At 40.8% G+C, this 14,800-nt stretch overlaps 1 protein-coding gene across 1 annotated transcript in view; it reads right to left on the minus strand.

Moving 5' to 3' along the window:
- LOC126263531 (dynein intermediate chain 2, ciliary-like) overlaps nt 1–14,800 on the minus strand; it is a 284,542-nt gene that overhangs the window by 129,732 nt on the left and 140,010 nt on the right. The window lies entirely within an intron of this gene.

Below are 14,800 nucleotides of genomic sequence, written 5' to 3' on the forward strand. Positions count from 1 at the left end.
TATGCAGGCAAAGTCCCGAGGAAATGGATACAGACAGAAAGTGGTGATGGACACAAAGAGATGAACAGAAAGGAGGAGGAAGAGGAGACAGGCAGGGAAAGTGGAAGAGATGATGGACATAGGGGGGGGGGGGGGGGAGTGAGACAGGAAGTGGACCGAGAGAAGGTGTAGGAGGAAATGACACAGAGGGGGTAGGCAGATAGGCAGATATGAACAGAGAGAGGGAGTAGAAGGATATGGATAGAGAAAAAATGGGGAGGAGGACACAGACATGGAGACTCAGAAGAGGTGATGGACATAAACAGGGGGGGGGGGGGCACAAGGTAGACAGGGAGAACGGGTAGGAGGAGATGAACAGAAAGAGGGGGAAAGAGAGAAGGGAGTTGAAGGTGGACAGATAGAGGGAGAGAGGAGATGGACAAAGAGAGGTGGTAGATGGAGATGGACATAAAAACAGAAGAGGAGGAGGAAATAGTCGGAGAGAGGGGAGGAAGTGGAATGGATAGAGAAGGGGCAGAGGAGAAGAGGGACATAGAGAGAGGGGGAGGAGATGATGGACAGATTGAGGAAGGAGGAGAAGGTGGAGAAAAAGAAAAAGGAGGAAGAAATGGAAAGAGCAAGGGGGAGTAGGAGATGGACAAAGAGAGAGGGGAGAACAAGATAGAGGGGGGAGGTGGAGATAGAGATGACGGAGGAGGAGGTGAATAGAGAGTGTGGGGAGGAGAATACAGAGAGAGTGTTATGAAGATATGGCCAGAGAGAGGGGGGACACATATATGTGTGCAATATATGTGATTTATGCATACATAGGCAAAGCCAATGGGTGGAAGTCTAGTTAGGTATAAAATCAGAAATTGCTAATTGAAATACTTAACATACAGGAAGAGGTATTGCCACTGACCACTGATGAAAGACAAACCACATAAAAAAACTGACTTCAGTGGACAAAATAAAACATTGTAAAGAATGATAATTAATGTTTCCTTTATACATTGCTAAGGGTGACCTTAGACTGATATTGATTTCATCATGGGTGATTTTACACCAGAAATGACTTATTCATGTGCTCACAGGTGTCACTGTATTAACTCCAATCTTAAACCAATTGAATGTAATTGTTGTTCTGGTCTTTAGTTTTAAAAAATGGTTTGATGCATCTTTCCACACTGGTCTGCTCGTGTATCCTGACCAAGTTTTTTCATCTCTGCATAACTGCTGAGATCTACATCCATCTGAACTTATCGGAGCCTTGGTCTCCCTTTACTGTTTGTACTGAACACATTCCACCATTACCAAGTTGATGACATCTTGAAACTTCACGATGTGTTCTTTCGTTTAGTCAGGTTGTGTCATATTTTTTTCCCAATTAAGTCCACTTAATTAATCTACCCATCTTATCTTCAGCATTCTTCTGTAGCATCATATTTCAAAATCTTATATTCTCTTGTGATCTGAACACTGTTTATTGTCCATGTCTAACACCAATACAAGGTTCCAGTCCACATAAATACCTGAAGAAGAACTTCCTAACATGTAAATTAATATCCAATGTTGACAAATTTCTCTTTTTCAAAAACAGTTTTTTTGGTATTGTCAATCTACATTTTACATGTTCTGTACTTTTACACCCATCTGTTATTTTGCTGCCCAAACAGCAAAAATCTATTACTGTGTATCATTTTTAATACAATTTCCTCATTATAGCCTGATTTAACTGAACTACATTGCATTACCTTTGTTTTACATTTGTTGATTTTCATCGTATAACCTATTTCCGGTTGCTGTCCATTCAATTCAACTGCTCTTCCAGTTCTTTGCCATCAGTGAAAGAATTACGACATCATCGGCAAACCTCAAACTTGTTATTTCTTCTCCATGATCTTTAATTTCTTTTCTACATTTTTCTTTGGTGTCTTACACAGCTTGTCCATGTACAAATTGAATAACATCAGTGATATTTGCATGGCTAATGATGTGAATCATCCAGTCTGATCAATCTCAGCAATTTCTAATGTGTTCTCTAGACCTTTTCTTAGGGTAAACTCATCCAAATGACAAATCTGCAGAATAAATATAGTTATAGTTGAACAGCTACTAGAATACAAAGTACTGTGATTCAGAAAAAACCATTCTTTTAAAAGAAATGCCTCTTGTGTCGTCCCTCAAAAGCCTCATTAATAAAAGGGATGAACTTCTCATACCCATACGCGAAAATGAAAGGACAGATGAGATTTCAGCAGATCTGATGTACATTCCAGAACAAGGAAATCATTAAAATTGAGCACATTCTTCTTGGTGGCTACAAGCTAATATCATACTGCTGTAGCCAATGAAGACATAGTGGGAGTGGCTGTATATGCAAAAAATGAGGTCAACTCTGAGCAGCTTCAAGTTAACGAACATTGTTCAAGCAATGTGGCACAATAATAGAACAGGAAAAGCATATGTTGCAGTAGTACCTGTTTACATGCCACCAGCAGAAAGTTTCTTAAGCTTCATAGAGCAGACAGAGACAGTTATAATAGCATTATGCAGACTTATCTGGAGACTCATTGTTTGTGGAAACTTTAATGTTGATTTTGTAGAAAAAAGTATTCACTGAGGGCATGTAGAGTTGTTGATGCCGAGCTTTGGATTGTTTGCTACTGTAAAATATAAACTGAGGATTTAAGAACACAGTGCAACAGCCTGCAGTGACTTAGCTGTAAAGCCAATAGTCAATGGTTTATCTGATAATGATGGTCAGCTTAGCAACAAAATATACATACTAAGTAGGTACAGATTGTAGAAGAAAAGTGTTCTACTGTAGACACATAAAAATGAACCAAAATAGTGTTTAGAGAGAAATTAAGGGAAGTAAACCGCAGAGAGATTTATAAATCAATCAAAGTAGATGGGAAATTTAACTCTTTCTTAAACATATTTCTACAACACTTTGAAACTTGTCTTCCACTGAAACAAATAAGGAGAAAATGAAACAGGATCAAAGAAACTTGTTAATAGCTACTGGGATAAAGAATTTTGTACTTCTAAGATACATCTCACCTACTTCAGAGGAGTAGCCATAGTCATGAGTAGAGACCCCATTACCACCAGTATTATAAAATTCTTCTGTCTGTTACTAAAGAAAAGCAAAACTCAAGCACCATGCTCAAAAGATAAAGTGCTACAAGAATGAGAAAAAAGAATATGAAAGATTATTAAACAAAAAATAACTGGAGAGAGACTGAAACCCAAAAAAATAGCTCTGGTGCAATAATGATGACTTTACAAATCACTGGCCACCAAATTCAATGATTACTTCCACACAGTGATAGCAACTACTGCACCCAGTAATAAATAATCAAATACAGATACATTAATTTACTTGTGCAGGCAATGGATTTAGTTTCAAATGTACAACCTTTATGGATATCAGTGCTCATGCAACAGCACGCACTACCTAAAATGTTCCAAAACAGTGTGCATGAAAATCAGATTTTTCCAAGGTTTGTACTTCAGATTCTATTAGCCACAGAAAGGTAAGATCGAGTATTTTGGATAGCCCTTTGGCTTGGGACCATTCATACATCCAACAGTAGGATAGTCTTACTCTAATTATTCTACAGCACATGTTCAAATTTTGAATATACACACTTCTTCCAGTTTAGGCAAATGGAGAAAATTGGTGATTCTTTTTGCAATAGATGTGGCGTACAGTGCACCTTAAGAGGCTTATGGAGTCATCATTTAGTTCATGGGTGGTTCCTGAGAAAACCCAAAAAAACAATTTTCACCATCAGCAGTGGATATCTAAATAACTAATTGCAGCAAATTGCTCAAATTTTAATGGTATATTTCTAGGCATTTATGTAGAAGTGCCATTGTCCCATTTTCAAATATCCTTATCCATTATCAAGAAACATTCAGAAAATATGATTTTTGGCTATCAAAACCAATCCACAAATTCCAAGATGGCTATGCACACCAAATGGCTGTAATTTTTACAATATATTCCTGAGATCCCAATCTTGAGAATTTTCTTGATATCTTTAGCCTTTCTCACACACAAGGTTCAAAGTTATCCATGTTATGCACATAAAATCCCATGTGAGGTGGAATCTAAATAATAAATATGTGTAGCAAACTGCACAAATTTTAATGGTATGTTCTCATTACATTTATCTAGTAGTGCCATTTTTCCATTTTCAAACATCTTTATCCAGTATCAAGAAACACCACGAAAACATGGTTTTTAGGTATCAAAACCAAGGCATGGATACCATGAGAGCATTGAACAGCAAATGACTGCAATTTTTATGATATATTCCTAAGATCCTGACCTCGAACAATCTTGAAACTTTTCTTGATATCTTTATCTGTATGTGACATACAGAGGTTCAGAGCTATCCCCCCAGCACATGTAAAATCTGGCATGAGGTGAAGATGTAGTTTATAAAGTGACTTAGCTTGGAGAAACAGGCTGTAAAGTGTCTCCATTATCATCAGAAGAGTGCCGGGAATCCCATCTTGTAGTGCTGAAGCAAATGCAAAATTTTTGTGTACATAAAATCTGGGCTCAGGTGCAAAATTGGTAAATTATCAAAATTTTACTGACCTATAAAGTTTTTTTCATATGGGCGATATAAGGAGGGAACCAGTGGAAAAGATGAATATGCTCCGGTTTAAAAATCCCCTGTCTGGATAGGACTTGAAGGCACAATAGTACCAACTGACCATTGTGTCATTCTCAGCTGACAAGCATTGATGGATGCAGTATGAAGAGCCACCTGGTCAGCTCACTGCTGTCTTCACTATTGTCAGTTTTTGTGTTCAGAGCCGCTAAATCGCAGTCAAGTAGCTCCTTGATTGGCCTCACAAGAGCTGAGTGCACTCTGCCTGCCAACAGTGTTCGGCAGACCTGGAGTTACACATCCACACCCAACAGTGCTTAGTTTCAGTGATCTGAAGTGAAGCAGTGTTACCATTGTGGCATGGACTTTGTGCCTGTTTAAAAGACTAAAAACTGAGGTGCCAGCTACCTCATTCTACCCTCTTCAGCACTTTTAAAAATGTTCTCAATAATTCTGGTATGCAAACATATTCATGCTTTTTTAAGCTGAAAGAGAAGGAGAAATTGTAGTGGGAAAGAAACAGAAAAGTAATAAATACTAGAAGATAGTAGACAGTGATTGTGTTATAGAAAGATTGAAACAGGCAATGGCAGCATAAGAGAAAGAGGAGAACACAGTGGCTGTGGAACACAGTTGACTGTGAAAGAACAGTGCTGGGAAAAGAGTGGAGGAGACAGTGGCATGCGGAGCGAAATAAAGAGGAGGATAAAGTGGAAGTGGGTGAGAGCCAATGACAAAGAGTGACAGAGTCTATGACAATAACAACAAGGAAGAGAGAGATAGTGTCAGTGAGAAGAGACAGCACCAGTGGGAATAAATGAATGAGACAGGACTAGTGAGAGAGAGCGTAATGGAGAAAGTGACAGTGGGAGGAGACAGTAGTAGGAGGACAAAATGAAGGAGACTGTGGCTAAGACCGGAGACAACAACAGAGATACACAAAGAGATAATACGAGGGTGATTTGAATAGTTCTCAGAATGGAATAGAAAAAAAGTACTTACATCACTGAAACTTCTTTTATTTTTCAATGTAGTCTCCTTGTAGATTAATTCACTTGGTCCAACAATGTTCCAGTGCCTTGATCCCATCTCGAAAATGAGTTTCCTCCGGGCATGCAATTCTTCATTTGAAGTGAATCTTCATCCACCAAGTAAAATTTTCAATTTTGGGAAGAGATGGAAATCTGACAGAACCATATCAGGTTAATAAGTCAGGTGTGGCAACAATTCATACCTTAGTTCATGTAATTTTGCCATGGCCATGGCACATGTGTGCAGGCGCGCATTGTCTTGATGGAAGATGACTTTCTCCCTTGCTAAACCTGGCCTTTTTTTGCGTATCTTTTGTTACAATTTGTCCAGGACGCTAGCACAGCATTCTCCAGTAATTGGTTGCCAAGTGGGGAGATAATCTACAAACGGAATCCTCTTCGCATCCCAGAACACTGATGCCATGACCTTTCACACCAAAGGAATTGTCTTTGATTTCTTTGGTGGTGGAGAATCAGCATGTTTCCACTGCTTTGGCTGTTGTTTTGTCCCTGCCGTATAGATGTGCACACAAGTTTCATCTTTGGTCACAAACCAGCATAAAAGATCTTGTTCGTTTCTTCTAAAATGGGCCAAATATTGTTCTGATATGTCCATTTTCATGCATTTTTGATCCATTGCCAAGAGTCATGGCACCCATCTGGCAGATAATTTTTTCATTTCTAATTCTTCAGTTAAAATGTGATATACCCTTTCAGATGACATCTGGCAAGCATGGGCAATTTCAATCGGCACTCCTCCATGATCATTTTGTGCACTTTTGCAATTTCTGGAGTAGTGACACATCTTGGCCAACCACTGCGTGGATCATCATCTAAGCTCCCCCAATCAAATTTAAATTCATTTGTCCACTTGGCAACAGTTGAATGTGTATTCTGTGTATTCCCCCTGTGTATTCCCCTGTGTATTCTGTAAATCGGCGTGAATGTCCTTTGCTTTCATACCTTTCTTTACGAAGTACTTAATCACCGCTCGAATCTCAATTTTTCCATCTTCGCAAATCACTATGCAACAACAACAACAGAGCCACATCATCACAACAGCTCTCTTCCAAGAGCACTGACATGGCACGTGTTGACAGGCAACAGTCCATGAATATCATGTGAACAACTCATTGCGCTGCACTGACCTCTCCTGGTGATTCCAAGAAATTTTCAAACCAGCCTCATATGATGAGTCTGGCTCAATGAATGAGCGAGAATGGGTAACTGGAAGTGGATGGGTATGTGCACCACCACCTAGAGAGGTGGTGGTGGTATGAGTGACTTACAAATACAAACTAGTGGGTTGTGAGCGAGTTACAATTAGGGGAGATTGTAAGTGTGAGAGGTAAGTTGCTTGTTAAAAAGAGCACAAATATGTTTGCATGCCAATTTTTGGGAAAAATTTTAAAGGTGCTGAAGAAAGTAGAATCAGGCAGCTGGTACCCCACTTTTAAACAGGAATATATTTGCCTTTTTTGTGCTTCAATGGGAGCATTTTTCAGCTGGTTACAAATTAATCAAGTCATTAAAAATTAGTAATTCTTGTGGCAATGATACAGTTTCCAGTAGAATAATAAAATCTTATGCTACCTCACTAGGAGTAACTTTAAGGTAACTATGTAATCAACTAATGACTTGGGCATATTTCCTGACGGCTTAATCCTCAAATGGCAATCACAAATAACATTGTCTCATACCATTCCATTTTTGTTTTAAAATAGCAAGCTCATACCTATTCCTTCATTATTGCTTCAGCTAACACAAAGACAATGATAAATTGTGTTGTCATACATGCAAGTGAGCAGCAGCAGTATAAAATAAACAAAGAGCTAGGTGAGAAAACATTTATGATCCTTTGCAAGAAAATGATCCAGATTATGAACTAGCAGCACAGTCCCACAAAGAGGCAGTTGTCTACAGATAATTAGTAATCGAATAAGCAGTTGGTTGAGATCTGCACTGTTAAATGCTTCAAGTGGATCATTAATGTATGATAACACTTGTCTGAGGCAACAGAGTGATACGTTTATTTTATTATTGTTTCATTAGACAGTGCTTTGGCTCATATTATGTAAGTTTGTTGAATTGTTGTTTAATCAAACTGAGATTACACCATGGTTTTTCTCTTACCTGTCACAGAAATGATACAGGATTTGGGCTGGACATCATTAAAAGAAAGGCATTTTTTGTTGCGACAGAATCTTTTCATGAAATTCCAATCACCAACTTTCTCCTCCAAATGCGAAAATATTTTGTTGACACCGACCTACATAGGGAGGAACGATCACCAAGATAAAATAAGGGAAATCAGAGCTTGTACAGAAAGATACAGGTGTTCATTCTTTCCGCGCGCTGTACGAGATTGGAATAATAAAGAATTGTGAAGGTGCTTCGATGAACCCTCTGCCGGGTTTTAAATGTGATTTGCAGAGTATCCATGTAGATGTAGATGTACATGTAGATGTACCTCAGTAACAAAGACAGCTATTCTTTACATGTGTAGAAAGTACCCCATGCACCCGCTCATGTTACAAAAAATAGCACACTTGCTCAAGGTTAAATATTCTGTGATATCACTCTCTATGCAACTGGATGAAGCAACTATTTCTAATTAAAGACTTATTTCACTCCTGAAAGACTTTTTAAAAGTGTTTGAGAAAGTGCCCTCTGATAGCAATGGTAACCAGAATGAAAAATGCTCCTATCATTTCACATAAAGGTAAATATGTCCTAGGCAGAGATAGGGATGTAAAAGAAGGGAACTTATCTGGCTGCTTAAAAGTAATTTAAATCAAATTATCTTGACATATTTACACTTTTCTTAAATTTTTAGTTGAGTGGTTGGTTGATTTGGTGGAGGGGACCAAACAGCGATGTCACAAGTCACATTGGATTAGGGAAAGACGTCAGCCATGCTCTTTGAAAGGAGACATCCCAACATTTGCCTCAAGTGGTGTAGGGAAATCACGGGAAACTTAAATCAAGATTGTTGGATGTGAGTTTTAACTGTAGTCCTCCCAAATGTGATTCCAGTGTGCTAACCACTGCACCACCTCACTTGGTTACTTTTTAGTAACATGACACATGCCATCATGTCATATGTCATGTCATGCAGTGTGACCCAGTGTGTCATTAAAGTTTAGGATGAATGCATCCCCACTCTGGGATACTTCCTATCATAAATCTACCCCATCCTTGGATATTTCCTATTGTAGATGCATTCCTACTGTCTAGAATCACATAAATTTGTGTTTATTTATTCTTAGAGCCCTCACTATACATTTAACATAGGGTGAGTTTGGGGGAGAACCAGTCCACTTGCCACTGAGAAATCAAATAATTATTTTAGCGCCCTTCCAGGAACAAATCATCCCCAAAAATTTTACTGCCCCAGAAAAACTTTATCTGTAGTATGTATGCTCTTCAGCTATATGATATTATATTCTGTTTACTACGGTTGGCGAATCTTCTGAATTTTGGGCACAGAATTGGGAACTTTAGCCTATTAATTGCAAATTTTTTTTATTCCAGATTTTGATCACAATATCAATTCTTTTGACGATGACCGGTTTCAGTCCATAATGATCATCCTCAGATCTTTTCTAATTGCAAGATGTAGGTGTACCACACTTCACAGCAAAGAGTGCTCACTGCTCTGCGGCAGCAGGGATGCTCATAAAAAGTGTGAGTATGTCAAGATGTTTTGATTGAAATGTCTCTGAAGCTGCCAGATAATATGAAAAGCTAGTTTGCTTCTTTTACATCCCTAACTCTGCCCATGACAATTTGCCTTTATGTGTGCTATGATAGGAGCATTATCCAATCTGATTACCAACTTTTACTTACCATAATTTTGACATTAGATCGCCGCAGCTTGGGAATCGTAGTGTTCATCGACTAGCGTGAATACTGGTCCAGTATAAGTTCTGTATTGTCTTTCAAACCATGTTGCTTGAGTTGGGCATCATTAGTCTGGCTACTCTATGGTTACCTGACTGGTATAGTTGAACATGTCCCATAGAGCCTACTGTGTTCTCATAGTACACAAGACTCACCACCAAGTCTAGGTCAGATGCCCACAGGAGATTTTTGTGTTTTATTTTTTTATTTTTTCACATTTTTTATTAGTTTGTATCCTTTTTTACTGATTTTTTTTAATTTTTTGTTTTTATAGGTACACACATTTTATTTGTGTGTGTAAAAGATGGTATATGCAAAGATATGAAAAATTGCCATAAATACCTAATACAGTGCGCAAAATAAGAGCAAACATAATCACAATACCAAACAAAGCATTAAATCAAACAATGGAACCTCCAGGTAGGAATGTCAACAATGTAGGAAAAGACAGACCACTATTTACCATAAAGAAGACACGTCAAGTTTCAGACAGGCACAATTAAAAGAAACATAAAGCTTTTGGCCCCACAGCCTTTGTCAGTACAATAGAACACACACACACACACACACACACACACACACACACACACACACCATCCAAACACACACAAGCAAGCACACCTCATCCACACACAACTGCCAGCTCCAGCATCTCGGACTGGAATGCAACTATCACGTGGGATGCAAGCAGCAATCTGTAGGTGCTGGGAAAAGGGAAGGGATAATAGTGTATGGGTGGGGAGAGAGTGATGAACGCTGTCTGACATAATGTGCGTGCACTACACTTTCAGCAGGGGTAGCTTTGGGAGGTTGTGGGGCAGGGAGGTGGGGAAAAAAGGAGCAAAAAAGGAAAGGAGCAGGGAAAGACAGGTGGATACGTTGGCAGAGGGCTGTAAATAAACAGGGTGGGAGATGGGAATGGTGAGGAGAGGATAGGACAGAGATGGTGGAAACTCTTGTGAGGAGGATGTCAGGACAGTACGTACCACAGGTTGAGGCTAGGATAATTATGGGAGCAGAGAATGTGATGGAAGAATAACTCCCATATGAACAGTTCAGAAAAGGTTGTGGTGGAGGAAAGTACTGTGTCCAGACTAAGCGCCTGCAACTCTCGCTTCCCGCAAAGCAGACTGGTACAGCGAGCCCCGGACCGAGTATGGGTCAGCCTGGCCGGTCGTCCCAGAAACACAGACGCTTCCCAGAGACCACGGGGAGGTGTCCATGGCGCCGCAAGAGGTCGCTACAGCTGCGAACCTCTTTCCTTCTGCTCGACACGTGATTGCAAATAGAGCCAGCCATATCGATGCGCCGAGCAGTATTTAGGCTGGCGCAGGAGCCTGGAGAGGCAGTTCACGCTGAGCGAGCCCACTGTTGTCACCGTAGCCACCACATCATCGTCCACCGCTGCCAGAGTACCCGAGCCATCCCCACAGGGCCTCTACTCGTCCTCGGACTCAGGTGACGGCAACGTGGACTCTGCGCTGCTCTTCACGAGACGCCCACGGCTTGGTTTGGTGAAGCTGTATGGTTACTACAGACAGTTTATGTTTGGAAGAATCTATGATTTAGTTATTGGTAGGCTTGGAGCATCAATCCTACCTCACGAATATTGTTTTGTAACTTTTGAAGAAAGACTTTAGTTTAAATAAACGCTATAACTCACACTCGGAGATTTTCCTACCCGCGGACGGCGGATATATTAGAAAGGGTCCAGCCATTGAAATCAAGTGTGTTACATTCAGATGCATGTTGTGTCACAGGGAGTTCTACTTTGCTCTTGGCCACCGTTTGGTGGTGGCCATTTATCCTGGTGGAGAGCTGGTTGATAGTCATGCCAATATAAAAAGCTATGCAATGATTCCAGCAGAGCTGGTAAATGACATGGCTACTTTCACAGATGGCCAGACCCCTGATGGGCTATGATAAACCTGTGACAGGACTGGAATAAGGAGTGCTGGGTGGGTAGATTGGGCAAGTTTTGCACCTGGGATCATATCTCCCTGTGGCAAGGGGTTGGGACTGGAAGCGCCATAGGGATGGACTAGGATATTGTGGAGATGAGCGGGCAATAGAACACCAATTTAGGAGGGGTGGGAAGTATCTCAGGTAGGATGTCCCTTGTTTCAGCGGATGATGATAGGTAATCAAAGCCCTGGTGAAGGATGTGGTTCAGTTGTTCCAGTCTAGGGTGGTACTGGGTGTGAAAGGGACAATACTTGGTGGCTGGTTCTTGGGAGTGGTGGAAGGATTTGGGGTGTGAGGAGAAATGGCATGGGGATCTCTTTGCAGACTAGGTCTGGAGGATAGTGCCTGTCTGTGAAGGCATGGTGTGACCCTCAGCATATTGAACAAGGGAATTTTTGTCACTGCAGGTATGCTGTCCCTGGGTGGCCAGGCTATATGGGAGAGATTTTTTGGTGTGAAAAGGATGACAGCAGTCAAAATGAAGGGACTATTGGTGGCTGGTGGGTTTAATGTGGAGAGAGGTGCAGGTGGAGCCATCAGAGAGCAGGATGTCAACATCTAGGACGGTAGGACGCTGGGTGGTGGAGGACCACATGAAGTGTATGGGAAAGAAGGTGCTGAGATTGTGAAGAAACAAAGATTGGATGTCTTGGCCCTGAGTCCAGATCATGAAGATGTCATCAGTGAACCTGAACCAGACTAGGGGTTTGATGTTTTGGGAGACTAGGAAGGCTTCCCCTAGATGGCCCATAAAAAGGTTGGCATAGGAGCGTGCCATGCAGGTGCCCATGGCTGTGCCCTGGATTTGTTTATATACGTTCCCTTCAAAGGAGAAGTAGTTGTGGGTTAGGATGAAGTTAGTAAGGTGTATGAGGAATGAGGTAGTGGGTTTGGAGTCTGAAGGACATTGAGAAAGGTAGTGTTCACTAGCAGTAAGATCATGGGCATGAGAGATGTAGGTGTATAGAGAGGTGGTGTTAACAGTGATGAGTAGGGATCCGGGAGGTAAAGGGGTGGGGATGGTAGAGTGTCAGTGAAGGAAGTGCTTGGTGTGTTTGACGTGGGGGGCTAGATTATGGGAAATTGGTTGGAGGTGTCGGTCAATGAGGGCCGAAATTCTTTCAGTGAGGGCACAATAACCAGCCACAATGGGCATCCGGGACTGTTGGGTTTGTGGACTTTGGGGAGCATATAGAAGGTGGGTGTGGGGAGTGTCATAGGTGTGAGGAGGGAAATGGATTCAGCGGAGATGTTCTGGGAAAAGCCTAATGCTTTAAGCAGGGATTGGAATTTATATTGCCCTTCTGGGATGGGATCACTGTGGCAGAGTTTATAGGTAGAGGAGTCAGATAATTGACAGAGGCCTCCTGCCGGATAGTCACTGTGACTCACAACAACAGTGGTAAAACCTTCGTCTACAGGCAGAATGATTAGGTCAGGATTTGTTTTGAGGTTGCATATGGCTGTTCTTTCTTCTACTGAAAGGTTAGTGTTCTGAGGACAGGACCTGGGGAAGGATAATGAGGCTAAGCTGGAGGTAAGGAATTCCTGGAAGGTGAGCAGCAGGTGGTTAGGTGGCAGGGGGGAGGGTCAAGATTGGATGGTGGTATGAACTGGAAGAACCGTATTCATTGATGGAATTAGGGTGGTTTTGGTTGGACGAATTGGTGGCAAAGAAATGCCTCTATCGCAGGGATCGGGAGAAGGAGAGTGGGTCTTTGACAAGTCCAGCATGGTTAAGTTTAGGTTTAGGGTTAATGGTGAGGCCTTTGGATAGGACTGAAACTTCTGTGGAGCTGAAGGTTTTGGTGGAAAGGTTAACAACAGTGATATGGAAATGTTTTGGCTCTGGACTTGGGGGAGAGTCGGTAGGGAGTTTTAGGGGATGTGGCAAGTTCAATATTTCAGCTAGGCAGGGTTTAGCTGCTATGATGGGTGGACGAGGAGGACTACTGTGGGTACATAGGGGCTGGATAGTGGTACCCACACTCTCAAATAATGAAATCAAATGATAAGATGGTTTTGTGAAAAATAAAATATATGGTAATCTTGGAGATCATGTTGAGCATTCGAGATGTATGTCGTATGTGAAGTTGCGTTCTACTCTAATTCATGAGTCACTCTAATGATCTAGAAACCCATTCAAGGAAATAAATGTTCGTAAAAGGGAAGTAGTGAACAAGCCTTTTTGTGGTATGTGTAGAAGTTTTCTTCTTTTGCTCCAATAACAGCTGCAAAGTGTGAAGAAGTCAAGCCTTTCCTCAGCTACACAAGGGATTTCAGAAGCACTGATTAGCAGGACCTCTACTTCAGGAGAATCAACTATGGTGATAGGATTTTTTTTAAAAAAATGTTAAATATGCCAGATATTATGTCGTGACAGATCTCTTGAAGTCTTCTGATTCAGTTTCAACAACAACAAGTGATCCAGCAACTACACAAAATGTTAAACCAACAAGAAAAACACTTCATTTGGTGTCTGAGACAGGATGCAGTGCATTGGAACAAAAGGAAGAAAATGAAGTACAATAAATTTACAAAATTTTGAAATCCAACGAGTGATAAATTATGGCATTGCTAAGAGCAACAAGGATTAAGCAAAAGGAGAAGCTATAAGTGAACTGATGTAACTATATTGTCTAAACTCAGTAACGATCTGTTAAGAAGGAAGCAAAAGGAAATACCAGAACAATTCATGAAATCTGAAGACGAACCCTATGTATACCATTGTGGTATAAGTATTATGGTAACTTCAATTAAATTTACATGTCAAGTAAACAACTTTGACATGTGAATAAAAGAATGTTTTAACTACAATGGAGTATTTTCTTAGCGGACTTGGAGGAGAAGAATTTTTCAGCAGGATCAAAGATGAAGATTTTGAATCTCGACATTGGCAGGGATGCAATAGTAGCTAAGCAGTGCTGCAGGGGTGCTGCTGTATGACACAGAGCAGTCCACTTATCGCTGTTCAAGATATCAGCTGCACCGGATGGTGCAAACCATTGCAGTGCATTGTCATATACATGCAGCTGCATTGGCTACATGACAAGAGAGTACAGTTCATCGGAAAGGGCGCACTGTTCACAAAATACAGAAATTCACTTTGAAATAATTTTTTTGTCAAGACAGTGACACAGTGTTTCAGTGTTATCATGATTAAGGAAACTGTGCACTAACCATTTATTACAGTAATCGTGGGTATATAATAGAGAATATCTGCATTGTATGCCTATTAATACTAGAAAAATGGTTGCAGAAGCTCCCGAATGGTTTAAAGGCTTATTA

This window comes from Schistocerca nitens, chromosome 6 (assembly GCF_023898315.1).
Source record: "Schistocerca nitens isolate TAMUIC-IGC-003100 chromosome 6, iqSchNite1.1, whole genome shotgun sequence".
Lineage (NCBI taxonomy): Eukaryota > Metazoa > Arthropoda > Insecta > Orthoptera > Acrididae > Schistocerca > Schistocerca nitens.